We start from the raw sequence: 20,816 nt of genomic DNA on the forward strand, positions 1-20,816 counted from the left end.
TAATTTCCTGTTCTTTTATGGTGGTATCAATGTCTAAACTCTTCTGCTTGGCTTCCATCTGCCCCACTTCTCCCAGCAGGCAGGCGATCTTGCTGTCCAGTTGGACTTTGTTAATTCTATGCCTTTGCTTATACAGCATCCTTCACCTTACCCCACCTTTCTCCTTTTGGACTAATTAGTTTTCTCTATCCTCAAGATCAACGTCATGTTCAAACACCCACACAAATTAGTCCCTAATGATTCCCACTTGTATTACTTCACCATTTCTATAAAGTTATGGTTTGCAGGGCCCAACCTTAGCACTTAATTATGGAATCACATATTGCAGAGTAATTTTTTTCCCATGGGTGTCTTGGATGGATGGTACCAGGAGATGAGGAGGCATTTAATCAATTATGTCAGACTGGAAATTTGTCCTGAGGATATTTTTTTTTAAAACCAAACATTTTAAAGCAGAGGAGTATTGTAATCATTTTTGTGTTTTAAAAAGATATTCACAACAACCAGAATGGTTTGCAAAACATCATTCAGCTCATTTTATTTCACAGTTCACAGCCACATAATGGCTTCCCATCTAGCTCAGGGTAAAAGCCAGAGCCCTTTTCCATGGCTAAAAAGATGCCCTATTTTCCAGCTGCCTGTTACCTCTCTGAACTCACCTCTCTTCCACTTTTCCTCATTTACTCCACTCCAAGAACACTGGCTTCTTTGTTGTTCCCCAAACACATGCTAGTTATCCTCCTGCTTCATGATTTTTGACTTGCTGTTCCCAAACTTGGAATGTTCTTCCTCGAAATATTTCTAAGCTCACTCGTTCACTTTCTTCAAGTTTTTGTTCAAGTGTCTCTCTCTCTGGACTTCTTGGACTAACCTATTTTAAATGAATATACCTTCCCACATTTCCCTCTTCCGACCATTATTTCCTTTGCTCCTTACATTGTTCTATCTTTTCCACAGTGCTTTTCAGTTTCTAACATGCTGTATAATTTACTCACTTAACATGATTATGGCCAACACCTCTTATTAGAATGCAAGCTCCACAAGTGCAGAGAATATTCCCTATTTGTTTACTGAAGTATTCACAGAACATATTATGTTCTGGTATAAGCCCATAGGTATTAATATTAAGACAAAGAGAAGCGGAGAGTGTGAGGGGAAAACCAAACCAAGGAAGATGTTAAGGCCATTATCAAGATGATGAAGGTCTGAATGGGGCAGTGGCAATATGATTTATCTGAAGAAGATGGATTTTGAAAAACAATTAGAATGGGCAAGATTATGAAACACTGAAAATGTACATGATGGGAGGAGGGAAGTGCAACAGAAGTTTCTAGCATAAGTGATAACATTAAGATATGGGCCAAAGAAGCTCCACTGTGAAGTGAATGTAAGGAAGCCTGGTTTTGATTATTTTGACTCTGAGTTGAATAACACTCTTAGTTGGAAACATCCAGTAGAAGAAGTGACAATGTAGATATATTTCTTAGAAGTTACGTCGAAGATAGGATTACTATTTTAGGAATCAAAAACTTATAGGTGATAGTCAAAGATAGGGCGATGGACACTTTAGCTCAGGTGCATGGAGGGAATGCATAATTGTATCATGACAACTCTACCATATTTTCTAAACGAGTCCGTTAGAATAACCGAGATTGGCTATGAGCACACAGCAACAATTGGGAATGTGATTTACTCTTTCTCTAACACCACACTGACTGTGTAGTCCTCTCCTGCTGTTCTCCAGTGGTGACACAGAATATCCCTTATTTTGTTCAGGAAAATAATTGCTGATGTTGATATGTGTCACATACATGCACGTGCATGTATACATGTGTATGGTTAATATTAAATATAAATGATTAATCACAAATGAGTAAAAGGAAGATTAGGGCACCAAAGGAAATATTTAGAATTTAAGATCATTTAAATCTTCATCTTGTCCTATCAAGTAGCTTAACTATTTTCCCCCAACACACACAAATGTATACACACCACATTAATACAAAGAAATTCCAATGTTTGTCATTTTTAAGGAAGTTTTCTAAATACAAGTGGCTTAAAGCACATACTCATTGACATAAGAGATCTTAGAAATTGGTATGCAATCTCCTGAACACTTAACCGTTGAAAGAGGATAAATAGTATTATTCATATCTCATTACAGACAGTCCCTTATATTCAGTTACTGTGTTCTTGAGAATAAATGCAGGAGATTTAAATAACAGTCTTATAAATTTAGAGGTTTGAATATCTCTATCTACCTCTATAACTATAGATCATTTTATTCCCTTACCTTCCACAGCATACAATAATAAAATATAGTATATCCTACTGATGACTTAATTTTGTTCTTTACCATTCACAGCTGACTTCACTGATCATTGTCTGATTTAATATAAAAATTCACACACTCTAGCACATTCAATGATGCAAATCCATTTTTCCAATTGTATTATATTTTAAGAACCTTACCTGTCAGCATTGATAAATGTGCCAATACTTATTTTATATGTTCAATACTAATGAAAGGAATAAAAATGAAAAGAAAGTAATAAAAACTAACTTATTGTACAAACAGTTCTATAGAGATGTTAACTCTACCAAAAAAATGAATTATGTAGTTGTGCCACAAAGAGCTTGAACTTTTGTTCATCAGCTGACAGATGAACATCTGATTTTGGGGTCTCCATATATAATGTAACAAAGGAAGAGTTATTCAATAGCTAAACTTAAAAATGATTAAGGGCTTCCCTGGTGGTGCAGTGGTTGGGAATCCGCCTGCCAATGCAGGGGCACAGGCTCAAGCCCTGGTCCGGGAAGATCCCACATGCCACGGAGCAGCTAAGCCCGTGAGCCACAACGACTGAGCTTGCGCTCTAGAGCCCACGAGCCACAACTACAGAAGCCCGCGTGCCTAGAACCCGTGCTCCATAACAGGAGAAGCCACAGCAATGAGAAGCCCGCCACGGCAATGAAGAGTAGCCCTGGCTCGCCGCAACTAGAGAAAGCCTGTGCGCAGCAAGCAAGACCCAATGCAGCCAAAAATAATCAATAATAAGTTAATTAATTGATTAATTTAAAAAAGAACTCTAAAAAAAATGATTAAGACTGACAATAACCCAGTACTGATAGCATTCAGTGTTTTGATAAATGACATATAGAATGAGGAAAAACATTTTTTTTCACTTATCTCTTGGTGAGAAGATGTTGAAACAGGGAACACTGTTTTTAGGATACAAAAATGATGTTCTTTCTGAGGTGTTACATTGACTTGTGGTTTTATCTGAATATTATGAGGAAAACTAATGTTCTTGAGGGGCTGGGAAATTGAAAAGGGGAGTGGAATGTACAGAAAGGCAAGAAATGGCTAGGCCAGCTGTGGAAGGTAAATTCAAAACTTTTCAAAATGTATTTAGCACAAATTTGTCTTCAAAATGTAACAAATGTGCTCTTCTCTAATTGACCACTTATGTGAACTGTGTTTAAATATATTGTTAAAATTCAGAAAGGATATTAAAAGTATAGTAAATGGAAAAAAATGCCCATGTTTTCATTTCAACTTTTCCTATATTGTTTCTATTTCGTTTCATTAAACTGATGCCTATTATTTTCACAGTTGGAGAATTTTACAGAGAGTAAAAGAAAATAAATAATTTTCCTAATTCAAAGATACAACTTGGAAGTAATTATGTAAACAATAATATAAATTCAACTTTATTTAGGTTAAAATAAAGTGGTATAGATAATTCAGTTGGAAATAAAAAGTCTTTGTTATTTTTGATCAAATTTTCTGAGTCTTACACATTCTTAAGATAATATCATGCCACGACAATGCACTGGAGTTATAAAATTAATTCAGCAAGAATTAGTTGAAGAAAAACTATCTCAAGCAAAATAATAAACTATCTCAAGGAAAAAAAAGAAAAAAGTTAAAACAATGAAAAAAAAGTGGGACAAAAAAAGAGTAAACAAACAAAAACACATCACATTCCTAAAGGAAAATAGTACAACTAGTACTATAGTACTATTAGAGAGTCCATTGTCTTAAAATTAACACATCATATATTTAAAATATTTCCAGTCAAAATCATAATCATGTTATATAATTTGAAGAAAATAGACTTAAATGAGAATGCTCAGGTCACCATCATAACTCCACTGCTTACTAGAGAGGAACCAATCTAAGATTCAAGTTTCTGTCTGGTGAAATGGGTAAAATTTTCTTACAGTGTAATGAGGTTGTGAAGAAAAATGAGATAATCCATGATAAGTGCTTATCATGGGCCTGGACCACAGTAATGATTTCATAGTAAATGTAAAATGTGTGTAAATGTTTACTATTAAAAGGCAGAGGCACAATAACTCTATGGTAAACTTACTGGAATCATTCATAGCCCACCTCTCAATTAAGGCTGTAAAATCCTATTATTTTTTCTGACATCAGTGCTGCATGTTAACATTTTTCTCTATAGACAGAGAAAGGGTGCCTGTGTTTTAGAACATCCTAAATCAAACTCACACTTAAATGAGGCTATGCACAAATTTTGTATGTCACATCGATATGCAAATCAAGTACAATATAGTAAGAATAATCCACAACAAGACTAAATCAGAAATATTGGTATAGAAAAAACAATGGGTAGTTCAACTGCATAGAACAGAAAAGAACATGAATAGAAAAGAACAACAACAGCAACTACACTGAAAATAGAAAAAATTTCCTTATCTCTAGTGTAAAAGACAATCAAGGAGTCTCTCAAAAAAGTATGCTTGTATGAGAAAATCTTTATCCACACTGAATGAAAAAAGTGAAAGAAAATGTATATGCACTTTGTAAAATTATACATACACGCATATTATATATAGCTCTGTGAACCTCCTATTGCTCTAAGCTTTTTTCAAAATGAAAACAGTTTTAGTTCACCATTTTAACTGAACTGATTATTGTTTATCAACAACATAATAAAATGCATGATTGTATGAACAGTGTATCTCTTATTGCAAATCTGTAAATACACATTTTTATAAGTTTATAATGTTCCTAGAAATCTTATCTGAAATCAAGAGGGAGAAATATTTTTAGACAGGAATGTGTCTATTCTCTATTACAATGACTTGTTATCTATAAACTATTTATTGATCAAATGATAATAAATATGGAATAGCAGGATTATCGTTTGTTCCAAAATGTCATTTTTAATGACAAAATTAATAAATGTGCATGTTGGAATTTCAAACAATGAAATAAATTGAAAAGCCCAGAGGAACAACTACTTTCCCCGATTATATATTTGCCCTCATCTTTTTATCAGACTTGAAAATGGTTAAAATTAGGAGCAACCATCGTTTATTCACAGCACCAAATTTTCATGTGCTTACATTTTTACAGCCATTTTCTCCTTAAAAAATATTGCATTTAATTTGTTTCAAAATTATGTTAGAGTATATTGAAACAGTTTTTGAATAATTTCATATCACCATTGATTATGTATATGAAACAAAAGAATATTGCTAAGTACAATCTGGCTCATTTACAAAGAGTTATGTGCAGAGAGAGAACCTAGTGTCTCCCTTGTGGATTTGATTATCTCTTCTAGAGACCTACATCTTAGCTAAATAATACAAAAGAAATGCTAATATTTAAGATAGGATCTTGCCTATCCCATATTATAGTAAGAGAAATGCATTTACACGGGGGGGCTGGGGTGGAAGGAGCAGTGAAATTGGTTACTGGTACCTACATCTGGATGAACTGCAGTACCAGATACTGCCTACATTTTTTAGTGTGGACCACATTCTTCCATATTTCATTCAAAAATGCCATACAATATAGTACACTTCAAATGCCACTTCTTCCAGAAATAATCTTTTTAATCTTTAATCACCTAACACACTTAAAATTTTTTTTGTTAAGAATAAATTAGAGGACATCAACTATACTTGTCTCATATTGCACTTTCGATGTCTTAACAAGTTTTCTCACTTAATATAAGAACTGGTAATTTTTTTCAAATAAAAATAAAGATGTATTATTGTATAAATTTTTCCTCAAAAGTTATTCATTTTACTATCTCTTTCTTTATTAAAAAACATCAGTTAGCATCATTGAAATCTAATAAATGACTTTTATCCAGAATATATGAAGAAATCTATAGGACTTCTGGTTTCCAGTTCTGCATATATGGAGGTTGGAAGTCACTACTCCCTCCTAACAACAAGTCAAACCCTAACAATAATAAAAACAGACTGAACAATCAACAACTCTTCTTGGACCCATCAGAGAAGGAAGCAAACTGCTACCCACAAGATTGGAAAGACAGGGAATACAGGGAGTCACAGCTCAGAGCAGAAACTTGAGAGTTGAAACAAGTATGGCAATCAGTGCTAAGGTAAGAAAAACTGAACTTCCATTGACAAATGGCTACAGAGTAAGTGTGTGGAAAAGTCTGGGAATTAAAAACTCCAGAGGGACCCAGTCATAAAAAGAGTCCTCATCATATTTTGAGATTTACCTCCAGGAGCTCAATCAGGTTCCTACAGTAAATATTAAAGAAAAATCCCCTCTTGCTTCCTACAGTGCGAGGTGAAACGGAACCATTTTGAAATACTGTGGAGCACTCTGCTCTCCTCTGCCCTCAGGGGAAACTAGCTAACCAGAGCCTAACTCTCTGTGGGACTTTCTGAGCCTAACTGACCTAGGGGAAGGGGAATACCTAATTCCAGCCCACTTTAGCCATTTTGTCCCACTCCAGGGGTGAGGAAGAAAAAAACTGAGAAACTCTCGTGAAGTTTACAGTCCAAAGGCATAGGCTCCATAAAAGACAGACCAAACTATAGGACCATGGAATGCTTCCCCTTCCCCACACCTCATCATCACATTACTAAAGGCCTGTTTATAGTAGTTCCTTTTACCCAGTACATCATGTCCAGCTGTCCAGAAGAAAAGTACAAGTTATACCAAAAGGCAAGAAACACAATCTAAAGAGACAGAGCAAGCACCAGAACAAGACATGACAAAGATGCTGGAATGATCAGATCAAGAACTTAAAACCACTATGATTAATATGATAAGGGCTCTAATGGATAAAGCAGACAGCATACAAAAACATAGACGATATAAGCGGAGAGATGGAAATCCTAAGAAAGAATGGAAAAGAAATGCTAGAGGTAAAAAGCACTGTAACAGAAAAGAAGAATGCCTCTGATGGGTTCATCAGTAGACAGGTCTGAGGAAAGAATCTCTGAGCTAGAGGATATATCAATAGCATCCTCAAAAATCAAAAGCAAAGACAACAAAGACTGATTAAAACAAAAAACAGAATAGAATATCCAAGGATTGAGGGACAACCACAAAGGGTGTGACACAAACATAATGAGAATACCAGAAGGAGAAGAAAGAGAACAAGGAACAGAAAAAAATATTTGAAGCAAGAATGACTGAGAATTTCCCCCCAAATTAATGTTCAAGATCAAACCACAGATCCAGGAAGATCAGAAAACACCAAGTAGAAAAAAAATGCCTAAAAATGATACTAGGCATATCATTTTTAAATTACAGAAAATCAAAAATAAAGAAAAAATCCTGAATGAAGCCAGAGGAATAAAATACGTTACCTATAGAGGAAGCAAGATACAAATTACATCTGGCTTCTCCTCAGAAACAAAACAAGTAGACATTGAAATATTTACAGTGAAATATTTATGGTGTTGAAAGAAAAAAACACTAACCTAGAATTTTGTACCCTACAAAGTTAACTTTCAAAAATGAAAGAGAAATAGACAAAGTCATACACAAAAATTGATGAAATTTGTTGTCAGCAGACTTGCCTTGCAAGAACTGTTAAATGAAGATCTTCATAAAAAAGAACAAATATTATAGGTCAGAAACTCAGATCTATATAAAGTAACAAAGAACATCAAAAAAGGAATATGTGAAGACAAAATAAAAACTTTTTAATTTTCTTATTCTTAATTGACCTAACTGATAATAGTTCATTCAAAATAATAATACCAAAAATGTATAAATTATGTATGTTTACATATATATCTTATGAGTATATATATCTTATGTGTGTATTGCATATATATATATATATATATATATACACATATGTGTACATATATAAGTGAAATGAATGACAAAAATGATAGAGTAATACAAAGGATGGGAGGGAAAATTAAGCTTATTTTGTTATTATAAGGTACTCACACTACCTATGAGGTGGTATAGTGTTATTTGAAAGTGGACTTGAATCAGCTATATTGCACACTCCAGGAAGATGACTAGAAGATGTAAAAAAAAAAAAAAAAAAAAATTAAAACCAATATGCTTCAGAAGGAGAGAAAATGGAGTAATATAAAATGCTCAATTAAAACTACAGAAGGCAGACAAAGAGTGGACAAAAAAAAGGAACAAAGAACAAGAGCAACAAATAGAAAACATTAATGAATAGGTAGATATTAATGCAGCTATATCAATAATCACTTGGAACATCAATACATCAATTAAAAGATAGAAATTGTCAGAATGGAGCAAAAAACAAGGCCAAACTATAGACTGTCCACAAGGAACCCACTTTAAATGTAAATCTACATATAGATTAAAAGTAAATAAATAGAGAAAAATATACGATTCTAACACTAATCAAAAGAAAGTAAGAGTATAATTACATAACTGTCTTAATTTCAGACAGAGCAGACTTTGAAGCTAGTAAAGTAACAAGGGATAAAGAAGGGCATCACACAATGATGAAAATGTCAACTCTCCAAGAAGATATAATAATACTTAATATGTATGTGCCTAACAACAGTGCATCAAACTATATGAGGCAAAAATTAATAGAATTGTAAAAAGAAATGGATGAATCCAATAGCTTAGTTGGAAATTTCAACACCCTTCTATTAGAAATGGACAGGTCCAACAGGCAGAAATGTAAGTAAACCTTACTTACAACTTACTCTTGTAAACCAACAGTAAGATGGCAACAGCAATACTTAAAAAAACACTTGACAAACAGACAACATTAGCATCTAATGATCATGAAACTGCAATTTCCTTATAAGGGAATTTAAAAGAACAATGAGGTAGCATTATCCATTCCCAAATGTCTTAAAATAGCATAATGATAGAATATGCCAAGTGCTGATAATAATGCAGAAGAAGTGTAATTCTCATACACTGCAGCTGGGAGTGTAAATTAGTACCACCACTTACACTTTAGAAAAATCTTTGAAACTATCTGCGTAAGCAGATGGAGGCAAATCTTATGAGCCCGACCTACAGCCAACAAAAATATGAACATGTGTGTAACCTAAAGACACATGCAAATAGGTTCATAGCAACACCATTCTCAATAATCCCTAACAGAAAAAAAATCAAAATGTTAATCAATAATTCAATGTATAAGTAAATTGAGGATTTGAATACACAATAAGAATAAATTAAAGTCAATGGCACAGAATAACTTGAATGAATCTCACAAATATAATGTTAAGTGAAATAAGCCACATATATTATGCTTCCTCCAATATGAAGTTCAAAGTCGGACAAAAATAATTTATGATGTTACAAGCCAGGATGGTGGTAACACTTTGTGAATAGAAGTTATAGTAGAGGATATAGGGGGACTTCTTGAATTCTGGTAATGTTCTGTGTTTTATATAGATGATGGAAGTTCAAATGTGTTCCAATCTCAATACTATGATTGTGCACTTTTCTGTATATGTGTTATATATCAGTAAAACATTTACCAGTAAAAGTTGGTTAATATTATTCTCCTCATGAATTAGATCAGGGCAGGTACCATGTCATCTACATCTACATCTGTATGGATATCTATGTATCTATCTATCTACCTATCAATTTATATATCTGTCTGTCATCTATCTATCCATCAGTCATCAATTTATACTACAATACTAGCTTGGATCTTTGCACATGTATCCTTTCAAATTATTATTATAATGTGATTTTGTAAAAAAAAAAGTGCTAAAACCTGACAGTGAATGATTGTGAAAAACAAATGACTTATTTTTAGATTATTAACATAATAGCTTACTTAATCAAATCAAATCCCCTTTTAATCATCTTAAAATATATTTATTTTATCTTTTTTCAAGGCCACAATTATGCCTATCCTATAATTGCACATATGCACATGATAAATCAATTCTATATACTAGGCACTAACTTAGAGATTAATCATTCATTTTTATTTTGTAGCTACTCATAATTCCAAAATATATACTTATCTCAGATAAAAAGAAAATAGCCCTTTCCTAATAATCTCATATATAGGTATAACAATAAAATTATGATTATATAAGTAAGCTAATTAAATATTCCATTTTTCCTAATGGGAATTAATTTTTAGGTTTGTTTTGGTTAAAAGTTTTGAAACCCTTTGCAAATAAATCATTGTTTGATATTGAAAAGATAAGAGTTTACTGAATTTCTATAATTAATACTCAAAACAGAAACCCTAATAATGACAACAGTGTCAGAAAAAGACCCCATGGGCCTATTTGGAAAGACTTCTGAAAGCAACGATGTTTTAAACAAAATTAAAAGCACTATTTCCCAAGAGTAGAATGTTATTTGAGAGAATAAATATACTAAGAATCAGGAGACTGAAACCCTCAAGATATTTTAATATCTTACTCCTTTTTCTTATCACAAAATTTTCTTTGTTTCAATTATAAAATTACAATCATCTGCTTCCATTTTTTTTTTTTTTTTTTTTTTTTTTTTTTTTACTTATTTAACTGTAAACTCCCTATTTGTAGTTAAACACAGTACCTGGCACGTGGTAGCAATTCAATAATTGTGAACCAAATTGGGGGATAAATATTTACCTTTTAGTTAGAAGTCTTTATTTAAAAATACTTTAACATTTTTGAGAACCTCTTGAAGAAAATGGAGCAGTGCTAGCATATATAAATTTTAGAGCTATCGGGAGTCTTAGAAATCATCTAGCCTCACCATCTCATTACACAAATGAGGTATCTGGAACCTAAGGAAGTTTTACCATCTCCCTAACACATAAGTGAAATGAGAGCTGCAACTGGGTCTTGAACCTCCTGACTTATAAATCATATACCCATTCCAAATATCATATTGGCTTTCCAAGCTCTAGACTTAACGTTTTTGAAACTTTGCTTGTCTTAATCGATCTTACTCATCCTGTCTCTCTCTTTCACCCTCTCTACCAATAAAGTTACAACAAAGCACAATTTAATTGGTCTGGATTGAAGTACAAGTCAATTAGAATAGTGTAGTATCTTGGTCATTCTCATGAACAATAAATATTGCTATGAATGTGCAGTCAATATAACTTTGATGGGAAGCCAAATGAGTAAGCTTTTATTCTAAGTATTAATTTATTAATGCTTTGAAATATAACTTCCCACATATTCTTAAATTACTCTAGCCCAGACTTCTGAAAAGGAAAATACAAGTGTTGATTAGTTTCTACTATGTCATAAAACAGTATGCTTGTTCTGTTCCTACACATATAGGATCTTTTACCATTGCATATGGTTAAATCTACCAAACTAACAAAAAGCTTTAGAACATGTTGATACCAAAAAAAAATGTAATTTTGTATATATAAATTTATATATATAGTATACGTTATAACTGATTATATGTGATAATTATATCATATAATACTTAAACATATAATTTTATGTATGCAGCTATATAAATTTTAGATATTATAATATATAAACTATAGTTAAGTACATATGATAACTATATCATATGATATTGATATGACATGATAATTATAAATTGTATATAATTAGAAATTAAATACATATATAACATCTGTTTCTTTCAAATGTGAATATTGAGTTAAAATATATTTTACCATTTTTTTCTTCTGCCAGTCATTAATTTTTATTTCAAAATTTTACTAAGAACTTAACATCAAACTTCAGTTCAATATACTTCTATTTCTTTATCCTGCTGCAATATTTCTTGGCCTTAATATTTAAATAGAAATGAATTTTCAAACACATTGTTAACTATAAGAAGCATATAAAAATATTCATATTGGAATGAATGTATCAGTAGGAAAGACTTCCTTAATTTTTAAAATTATTTTATTACTTATAATAGTTTTGTGGGAAAAGTGCAAGTATACATGTAAAATGTATGTTTTCAAGTGAAAAATACAAAAGTATATCAATGCTAAATTTCCTTGCAACTCCACACAATAATACACACGACAGTACATTATTCACAATTAACATCATGATTTAAAATATATTTGACACTGTCAATGTTTCTTGAACCTGCTCCAACAATTTAATGGAAGTTTAAAATAGCACATGAAATACAATCAGTGCTCAGACGACTCATATCTTTACATGAAAATCACAAACATGAATCAAAAATAAATTCAATGTAAAGGAGCAGTACCATTGTTGAATTATTTATCTATGCAAATGACTTTATATTGAAAACTATTTCCCCTAATTCAACTCCCCATAGTTTCAATAGATAACACACTTTCAACTATTAGAATCATAGATTTATAGGACTGTGGGTTTTTTTGACATTTAAAAAAACTGAAGTATAGCTGAAGAACTGTATTCTTAAAAGCTATCTAGAGTTTATTCTAGGGAAGAACAGTGATACTTTAAATGTGAGGATAAAAAGTATAATTATAAACTATATTAAGTTATGTATATAAATTATAAAATATAAGGAATGAGAAACAATGTAGATAAAATACAATATGTAAAATAAACTATTAAGTTTTGAGGAGAGTAATACAAACACATGGCACACATTTAATTTAGGGAGAAAACAGAGTATGTCTTCTTGGAGAGCAATTGCTTCAGTGCAATTTCCACTTATACTAGCTACTGTGAGTCCAGGCATGGCTACAATGATTGACCTATTTTCTCATACCCTACAAATTATCCTCTATCAAAATAACACACATGTACATGACCCACAATCACCCACAGGTAAACCTGTTGAGAAAGACTGTGTGTGCCCTTTGAGCGCATGTTAAAACACAAAACTGCACAGGAAGCTAGAAAAGAGTTTTCTCAGATTCTTAAAGTGTCTATTCAGTGTGATATGGAATAAGGTGAACTGGACACAATTTAGTCAGAAGTCCAAATAACATCAGGACTCCTTTATGCTTAAACCATGGTTATCATGGAATTTAAATGTGTGGTGCTTGATTGGTCTTGGAGAGGCCAAATCTATATGCTCACCCTTACAGATGTTATTTTGATTTATTTTTTAAATAACACAAAGCTTAAGATCACAGCAATTTTAAGAAAACTATAGCAAAAAAAAGAAAAAGCTTTCATTAGATTTCTTTTTTTTTGGCTTTCTGGGTCTTTTATTTGTACCCATGTATGTCTGTCACCCCCATGAATGGGCCCGGGAGGATCAACTGACCTCCTAGAACACTTCATGCAGTGAGGGGATGGGGTGAAGAAAGAAAGAAGGAAGTGAGTCTGATGCAGGGGTCACCCTCCACCCCTCCTCACTGGTGCGGTTGGGCGGGGAAAAGGGAGGGCCTGATTGTACTGGTGGCTCAGCGTTGCGGGAGACTGGGAGCCGGTGTGGAGGAGGAAGGGCCAGGCTGATGGCTGGGCTGTTGGCGTCTCCTCCCACCGTTCACTCTGGGCTTGGGTTTGCCATGGCTTCCTTTGGTCCAAGTTTCGGCCTGGTGCTTAGTCCTGTGTCCTGTCTGGCTATCGGCCCAGAGGCCTTTTTATGCTGCTGCTGCTGCAGGGCCAGCTGCGTGGCCCAGATTCTCAGTGGCCGCATGTAGGCCAGCAAGCGGAACACCCACTGCTGGCAGTATGCCTCCGGGGTCTGGAAGGCCAGGCCCAGGCGTTCCCCCACAGTACGGTAGCAGCCTTCAGCCATCTGGAAGCCTTTCCAAGTCAGGCCCTCTTGGATCATGGTGGCTGCCAGCCCGTAGCCCACAGACACACAGACTTCATCAGACTGAACACTGGATCTATCAGGAACACCATGGGCTGCATTCCATTCAGAGCTCCCATGGCCCCTCCTGCAAAGGCCTGGACATCGAACTCAAAGATAGTTTGGAGAGCACGGACTACATGTGGGATAGGAAATACCTCACTGTCTCCTTCTCCTAGGCCACTGGCCCTCAGGACCCACTGGCCAGCACACTGGTCAGACATGATGCTATAGGACTGAGGCTGAGCGCTGCATAGTTGCAATAGCGGCCACTCCACAGCAGTCTCTCATATAGGCCTCTTGGCCCCAGCTAAGGATGGAAGAAAATTTATCCTGGACCTCCTGTGCCCCACACAGAGCATCTTGACCATCACAGCCACAGCTGCCAGCCACAGTCCTCCAGAGTAAGCACTGGGGTCTGTGGTGACCCATCCATCATAGGTTTGGTCTGCATAGCCTCCATTCTCAATGAGTCCATCTTGGTAATTGTCAAACTTCATTTCAGACTCCATCACAGCCAGACACACAGGCTACACGTCCCTCAGGAAGCACTGGTCACCCATCAGGTAATAGTCCCAATAAACCTGCAGCACGAACTTCAAGTTCAGGCCCTTCCAGTCTGCTATTAGATTTCTAACTATATATATATATATATATATATATATATATATATATATATATATATATATATATATATATATTTATAAAACTGACATTTTTTAAAAAGCTGCATTTGTGATAGCTATAACTAACTGACGATGTTACATAAATGGTAACCTTGTACCTCATTATATGAAGTCTAAAAGAATATTGTCATTACACTATAATTGGCTAAAAGTTTTCAATGTATTCAATATTAATGTGAAAAAAATAAAGCTTCACCACCACAGGGCAGTTACAAACAACAAACACAGATTGCAACCCGGTTCAGGGCTGTGGCATGCCATCTGCACTCTGGCAAGAGTTATTAGGCCACCACTGCACATGTTAATGCTACTGTGAGCCTGAATGCCACCTCCCCCGGACCTGAGAAATTACATTTTAGGGAACTCAGGAGCCAGAGGTTTTTTTCTGTTGCTTCACATAAAATATAGATGTAATCTCAAATAGCATTCATTACATTTGCATTAGAAATGAAAGAAACAGAAGAGGTAAAACATTAAGAATGAATTTACTTTCTTCATTGTTTATGACTTGCAATCACATTGCCTTTTAGTTGTTAAAGCTACTTAAAATTATCACGAATTTTAAAACGCAATGGCAATTTCAGAATACAAGTACAATTTTTTTGGAGTTCGTGTAAATCATGATATAAAACTAACAGTGTTTTGTAATCATTTTCAACAATGATGTTGTCAGCTATCCTATACAAGTGAAAATTCAAAACTAGGAGTTACACGAAATGCTACATTGAATATAACAACATCACTGAAGAAATGGGATTAGGAGATTCTTCAGCCCCTACTGCCACTCCCTTGGAGAAAGTAATCTCTAACTGCAAAGGAACATGCATGGCTGTTTCCTCTGGTTTTTCTTATTCATTTCCCAAATAGTTTCTGTACCTCTTGATCCAACCACTCCAAGCCGTTCCTCTATCTTGATGTATTTTCTCTCTTCTTTGATGGAGTAAGCAAAGGAGCAGTTAGGCTGAATATGCCAAAGATGTTATAGACTCTAACCTACAACTGAGCAAATGCCATTAAGTTCACAAACAAAAACCTGCTGCCAGGATGAATGAGCAAAGGGTAACACTAAACAGAGCCACTTACTTCATTAATCCTGTTATATAAATTATTTTATCAGTGTATTTCTAAATCTATCCAATCTGCCCAATTGGTACTCACCTGGAGTTTCAGTCAAGCAGTTAACTGTGAGCTGATGCTCCAGATGATATAAACACTAACCAATTGACTTATCTACTTTGCTTCCTTTTGACAGAGTAGCTAAAAATATGCAGATGCAAATGTCAAGTGCTGGAGGAAAAGCACCCATCACCATATTAGAGGACAATGGCAGCTGAATCAAGGGTGCTGCCACTCTATCATGGCTGGTAGGGCATATAAAGCACACCCCGGGACAATCTGTCTGTCAAAATGCCAATTGCAAAATGCTCTGCCATACTAAGATACTGAAGCAGGGCACCTGGTTAGAATAGGCTTATGTTGTGTCGCAAATTTAATAAAACTATTTCATCATTATTATTTTTAATTTTCTCCTTTAATTTAGGAGTCAGTAGAGTATCGTAACATTTCCCACAGCTCTCACTATTTTATTTCAAAAAAATACTTTCGCTAAAATTGTCGCATGACTCCTCTGAAATTCCACGTTTAATATGACTGTTCCGAACTACTTATTAAAACATTTCTTACTGCTCCTGATTAGAAATGGAAAACTTCTTATTATAGTCTTTTGAAGTTTCAGCAGTATTGAATATTTCTGAATTCCTTAAGCATATCAAAAGCTTCTGACTTCAGTTATCTTATTATAACAGGACAACTAATACCTGTGCACAGACTGGCTAAACTTTCATACCAAGAGTGTCATATTCTTCCATTTGTCACCCAATTAAACAAGCGCCCAGAGAACTGCTAAGTGCACCACACTAAAACTCAACAGACTGAGGCATAATTAGAGAGACAGAATTGGATTTCTTGTTTCAACTGGCCATTACAGAAACGGTTCTGCTGTCATTCTTTTCTTTCTTCTTTCCTTTCTTTCTTTCTTTCTTTCCTTTTTTTTTTTCAAAAACTAAATTGGCTTTGCTCACACACAAAACAGTTGGGGCAAATTCAAATTCTTTAGCAACTGATTATCACTAAAAGTCAGCACTGAGATAACTTTAAATGAATTGAAAAACTGTAAGAGAAGGCAGAATCTTATAGTCCACATAAATTACATATGCGTTATTAAAATCCTAAGGGCCAGAAAAAAGCAATAAATTGGCCAAGTATGTCAGCAATATCAAAATCATATTCTTCAGTGCTGTTCTCCGTCCACTTTTTTTTAGTTGAAACATAGACTGAGGATTATAATTACGATAATTCTTTATCATAAAAAATTAATGGAAGCATAACAAAAATGGCAAGGACAAAGTTTCATTTTCCAAGTATGTGTTTGTGTATTTCCTGGAATAAATTTAGGAGTAAAATAATAAAAAGCCAATGTGTACTCTCACTGAAATTTTTATTTTCCTTTTCTATTACTCTTGCCCAAATCCTATCTCCATTATATTATTTCTTTCTATTTCCTTCAGAAACCAGGGTGCCAAAGGGACTTCTGGACCTCCATGCCACCTCTGGGACTTCATGGAGGCTTGCTGGCAATAAGCATTTCAGTGAGCCCCAGAAACAAGGTGCACTGGAGTCCCCTGTGGTTATAAAGCACCAGGTACATGAACTTTGAATCTCTGGAGGTTCTCTTTAGACATACAACCAGGTGACTTTCAGCCACACTAAACACTAAAACCCTCCATGTTCACCATCCTAAAGGAGAAAATGATTCTTCAGTGGGTATACAGTTTTGCTTTTGTATCTATGAACAATTACAATTGATTCATATCTATTCATATCTATTGATTCATATCTCATTCATTTAACATTGTTAGGAAAAAATTTTTAAAGAAGCGATTTACTCTAAGCAACTCAACCCTGGCTCATTTAATTTTTTTGTAAAAAAGCTTTCGTTTTAATTATTCTCTATGGAAGATTTTCAAAATTAGAAAATAATCTGCCTTTTAAAACAAATTATAATTTCATCTTTCCTTGGCTCAGCTGGAAAACAAGTAGTCTTTACTTGCTAACATTGAGTGTACGAGTATTTGCCCGTGTATTATATGGGGCCTGATGAAAACATCTGAGCTGCTACTTCAGCTGTATTACGTTGAGATGTTATTTCAGCTGTTTGGGTTGGTCGCTTGCTCCCCCTACTTTACTATAAATTTAATTTCCCTTATTGATACAACCATTGTGTCTCCCACTAGCAGCCATTTTTGTCTCCTGAAAGTCTATTACTAATCTATTATCAGTGAGGAGGTCAGATAAGCAAGCTGGGCAGATTTGTTCCTGAAGAGTTTCTATGTGAAAATATGGCAGATGCCATATCCTAAAGATTTGGGCTTTAGGAATGGAAATCTCTTTTGACTTGATTACTCAGGAGTCTTCTCTACTTGCCTTTAAGTTTTCTGACATAATATAGTTTAGGTTATTGAAAAATAACACTCAAATTTTTAAAAGTGATATATTCCAAATTACAAGTATCAGGATTATGCTTAATCCTATAGTTATGCTAAATTTTCAAGCATAGAGGATGAAGCAATTAGGTTACCAGAAAGGGAAAAAAAAACCCCCAAAAGTACAGATGGGAGTTAATTTCTATTTCTAGGCTTGTCACCTGTTAGTTGTATAGCTACAAGTAAGAAGTTGTTGAGATTCCACAACAGCCTCCCCAGAGATAAAGAAAAATACCTTACCTGAATTATCTTGGGAAAAAATTAATTTTTATATATATTATATTGTATTATATATTATACATATTACATATATTATATACAATGAACTACTTAATTTCTATACAAATCCAGGTTTTTGTTATCAAAAAAACCCTAAAGACTCCACGGTGTACTTCTCATATTAGTCAAGTTTCTGTTAGCAAGGTGGTAAAGTTCTTAGATATCAGAAATTGTGTATTTGTCCATGTTGATGGATCTGATAGATGAACTGCACATAAGAATTGCACTTGACATACATGAGTATTCAATATATAAGATTTTCTAAGAAAGATATTCCAAAGATAGGTAGGTAGATAGGGAGAGAGATAGAGAGATAGAAAGGGAAAGATATCTCAAGAGAGATCTATATCTGTATCTATATTTATATATAATCTATATATTTGTGTAATCTCTGAAAATGTAGATCAAATTAATTGACAGAATTTTTAAAGAAGACTATATATTTTGAACTTAAAATCATCAAACAATAAAACGATGAGTTATATAGAAATATCTGAGTCATTTCTTATGGTACAGTTTTAAGACCTAATGTCAACATAAAGGTGCTAAAGTTATTCTACTGTTTACCTGTCTTTAATAGTGTAAAACTGAAGTGAATAGTTTCTGATCTTCAGTATTATACAGAATGATAATCTATCAACTCAGGTTTATATCTCCTCAATATTTCTAAATTTTGCACTTTCAATAAAGAAACCTGGGTTCTAGTCCTAATTTAGTTCTTCCTTTTGCTGGAAGAAATCATCCAGAATAATTGGCCTTAGCTGTCTCACATATAAAAGGAGATAATTTAAGAAGATGATCTCTAAAGCCCTTTGATTAACACTTAACCTTATTTCAAATGGTGGTGGGTGGTAGAGGGAGGGGAAAAAGGATACCCCTTTGGTTTTCTTTTTCTTTTTTTTTATTACAGCCTTTTTTTGCCTCTCACTGGTCTCCTCTACACAATATTAATTGAAATATAATTACATGTATACATTTTTGAGAGATTAACACATATATATTAATATCTTTATATTAAAAACTTGTTTCCATTAGTTCAACCATCCTTCAAAGATACTCCATAGACTCAATATTGTCACTTATACCTTGTGCCCAATGAGACTAAGCCTTGGAAGGTTCAAATCCATCCAATTCAGCAAATGCTATCAAGGCAAAAAGCCTAGTTTAGTGTCTCTTCTTTGAATGGTTTCTTGTTTCACTCCTGTTTCAGAATTCCTTTCATGTCAACATATGGACTCATAGAAAAAAATGTGTTCTTTAAACAAAACATTTTACCTATCTTTCTTAGTTATTTTCAGTGGAAGATCTGCGCTACCTCTTGCTACATGAGAAGAAGGCTTTGACGTTCTTAATCACATTACATTAATTTGCTCTTTCTTTTTTATAGTCTCTGTTGTTTTGTTTGTCTGTTTGCTTGTTTGTTTTAATGGCAAAATCCAATCCATTCACATTTTGCCTTCTATTGATATTCTTGATTTGTATCCTTTTTTATGTTAGGATTGTTTTTTATTTTCTTTATTTGATTCTTTCTTCTTTTTCCCTCATTTCACTGATTTAATCACATTGTTACTTACTTCTTTTTTTTTCTTATAATATAGGATATACTGTTGCACCTCTGTCTTCCATTAATATTTAGTTTCCCTTTGTCAATAGTAATAAAATTATTCTGTGCCATATATGAAAATTATATTCCACAAAACTCTATTCCACAATGTGTCCCTTACCTATTAACATATCTTTTGAATATTTTCTTTTCTCACCATCTATTCTTCACCTTTCCCCAAATAAATAGAGACCTTTGGAATCCGATTTTCTTCCACTTTTCAATCAAATACAAGATTTTTGTGTATTTTTCCCCTAAGTTTTTATAGTTCTACACTTCATAAGAATTACTTTTGCATTATGTGACTTATGTTTAAAAAATCTTGATTTAGAACTTATATTTTGTATTTTCAAAGACTGTATCTGTTTACATTTAGATTGAAATCTATGACTGACTGTACATGCACGTGCTCACGCACACACACACATAGACACACACATACAGTGTGGCTGAACCACACGGACTCCATTTTGTCAGTTCTGTCTTAGGCCTTCTGTCCTACACCTTCCCATTCTTTTTTTTTTTTAACATCTTTATTGGAGTATATAATTGTTTTACAGTGTTGTGTTAGTTTCTGTTGTATAACAAAATGAATCAGCTATATGTATACATATATCCCCATATCCCCTCCCTCTTGCATCTCCCTCCCCCCCTCCTATCCCACCCCTCTAGGTGGTCACAAAGCACCAAGCTGATGTCCCTGTGCTATGCAGCTGCTTCCTACTAGCTATCTATTTTACATTACTCTT

The 20,816-nt window shown here is 34.0% G+C and overlaps 1 protein-coding gene across 1 annotated transcript in view; it reads right to left on the reverse strand.

Moving 5' to 3' along the window:
* BRINP3 (BMP/retinoic acid inducible neural specific 3) overlaps positions 1–20,816 on the reverse strand; it is a 213,756-nt gene that overhangs the window by 145,608 nt on the left and 47,332 nt on the right. The window lies entirely within an intron of this gene.

This window comes from Lipotes vexillifer, unplaced genomic scaffold (assembly GCF_000442215.2).
Source record: "Lipotes vexillifer unplaced genomic scaffold, Lipotes_vexillifer_v1.1 scaffold66, whole genome shotgun sequence".
NCBI classification, from domain to species: Eukaryota; Metazoa; Chordata; class Mammalia; order Artiodactyla; family Lipotidae; genus Lipotes; species Lipotes vexillifer.